This window comes from Octopus bimaculoides, chromosome 2, assembly GCF_001194135.2.
Source record: "Octopus bimaculoides isolate UCB-OBI-ISO-001 chromosome 2, ASM119413v2, whole genome shotgun sequence".
NCBI lineage: Eukaryota > Metazoa > Mollusca > Cephalopoda > Octopoda > Octopodidae > Octopus > Octopus bimaculoides.
The window spans coordinates 154,547,980-154,550,479 of NC_068982.1; the positions used below are offsets into that span (position 1 = coordinate 154,547,980).

General features: G+C 36.6%; 1 long non-coding RNA gene across 1 annotated transcript in view; it reads left to right on the forward strand.

The window, feature by feature from the left end:
* The first annotated feature begins 891 nt into the window (after positions 1–891).
* The window catches only part of LOC106878237 (uncharacterized), a 25,943-nt gene continuing 24,334 nt past the window's right edge, over positions 892–2,500 (forward strand). The window contains exon 1 of the long non-coding RNA XR_001410485.2: positions 892–1,188. This is a non-coding gene — a long non-coding RNA (uncharacterized LOC106878237). The remainder of the gene's footprint in view (positions 1,189–2,500) is intronic.

The window sequence follows — 2,500 nt, forward strand, 5'->3', positions numbered from 1 at the left end:
ATATATATATATATATATATATATATATATATATACATACATACATACATACATACATATATATATATATATACACACACAAATATATATATACAAATATATATATTATACATATATACTTTTTACCTTTTACTTGTTTCAATTATTTAACTGCGGCTACATTGAAGCAACGCCTTGAAGGATTTTAGTCGAACAAATCGACCCAGGACATTTCTTAAAGTCTAGTACTACTAGTAGTGATTTTATCAGTAAGTTTTGCCGAACCACTAAGTTACGGGGACGTAATTACAGCAATACCGGTTGTCAAGGGGTGGTGAGGAGGACAAACACAGACAGAAAGAAATACACACAAATATATATATATATACACGTCAGGCTTCTTTTAGTTTCTGTCTACCAAATCCACTCACAAGGCTTTGGTCGGACCGTGGTTAGAGCAGTAGACACTTGCTGAAGGGAAGTGGGAGTGAACTCAGAACCATGTGCTTGGAAAGCAAGCTTCTTACCACACATACATACACGCACGCACGCACACGCACGCACGCACACACACATACACGCACACACGCGCACGCGCACATGCGCGCGCGCACGCGCGCACACACATATATGGACCGCTAAACTCTACACGTTAGTTTTAATTCTCTTTCTATTCATTTCCTCTAATTCCTTTCTGTTGAAGAGCGTAGGCTCGAAACGTAAAAGACTTTTTCACTTTCCCGAGCGTCAAACTAATACACTTGCTCGTTGTTCCTACACTCGTTTTCTTCTGTTTTTCTATAAATTTGAACTCTGTGTGTGTGTGTGTGTGTGTGTGTGTGTGTGTGTGTGTGTGTGTGTGTGTGTGTGTGTGTGTGTGTGTGTGTGTGTGCTTACACAAAACTGCATCAATGCTTTTCCGGCAACAAATGATAACCATACCTCTTTTAATTCGAATAGTATTATGATGAGGACACTTAAATTTCCCGTGATTATTATTAACCTTTTTGCTATCATACTTTTACGACACATCTTTTATCCACAAAAGGTTGCAACACTTTTCCAACTATAAGAATCGTTTCTACTATAGGTAGAAGGCCTGAAATTTTGGTAGAGGGGTAAGTCGATTACATCGACCCAGCACTCAACTGGAAGTTATTTCATCAACCCAGAAAGAACGAAAGACAAAGTCAACCCCCCACCCAGCAAGTAAGTAGAAACCTTGTTTGAAATTTTTGAAAGAAGGATTTTTATTGGTTTTAATGAGAAAAAATCGAACCAAGTTTCTGTGTCACTGTTCTATAGTATAGTAGCAACTTACCTCAAGAGACCTGTTCGGGTTTACAAAAATGATGAAGAAATCTCTTATAAATGTTGCGATGTACGGCAAATCGTCAAAATTTATGAATATTAAAACATTAGTTAAGCATCAAGAAAGCAGAATGGACTTTCAAATACAAAAGACAAACAGAATAATTAAATAGACGCCGTTGCAGCAAAAAAGTAGAAATACTGTTGGCTGATTTAGAAAACTTCAAACTGTTTCATTAAGTGTCATGAACCAAAAAAAAAAAAATAAATAAACAGAACGATTCCAGCTCGTGTTGCATGATTTAGAAAGTAAATCTTTATAAATTGGAACAAACTCAACAGCTTCAAATGCTAAAAGTATATAGAGAAAGACACGTAACTTATGTGTACTGATGTTATCTAGTGTAATATGTAAGTTAATATTGAAGTTAGGTAAAATTTACTTGTACTATAAATCTCTTGACAGATGTATGAACATCACAGCACTACACGTCTTATTATTTTATAATACAAGCAAGTATTCAAATCCCTACCTGTATAAGAAATATTCTTTAGTACTCTATTAAATCTATAACTTTTAACTTTTACTACTCCGTACGTTGTTACATTTCTATGTTATCTAAAGTACTACCGATGTGGTAAATCAAAGTGACAAAACAGCGATGACAGTTGTTGGAAGCCCGTATCATAATATTGACATGATCCTTGCCAATAGAAAGAAAGAAAGCTCAAAGTATTAGGGCCTGATTGGGGAAACATCTGTGTTAAAGGAAAGGGTCACGTGTCCAGGTAGATTAAGAGGACCAGGGTAGATAATCCTTCACTTGCCGGACCAATAAATCAAAACAGAATGATGAAGTTTAGCAGTGGCCCTTATCGAAGCTAAATTGGGGTGAAGATAAGAGAGAGATAAGGATAGAATGTGTGTCGTATGTGTGTTTATGCGTGTGCGTGTATTGTGTGCGTGCGTATCAGAGAAGGGGAGAGAGAGAGAGAGAGCGAGAGAGAGAGAGAGGGGGGAAGAGAAAGTTAATGAAGTGAAAAAAATAGAGAATGGTGTCCTGTAAAAATTATAGACGCTTCCACCACCTCTCCAATTGAATAAGAGGTAGAGTGTGTGAACAAATAAATGAATAAATAAACGAGGGGCAGAACAGGAAAAAAGGATATAGAGAAAGAAAGGAGAAATGAAGTGGACGTCTTGGTATAG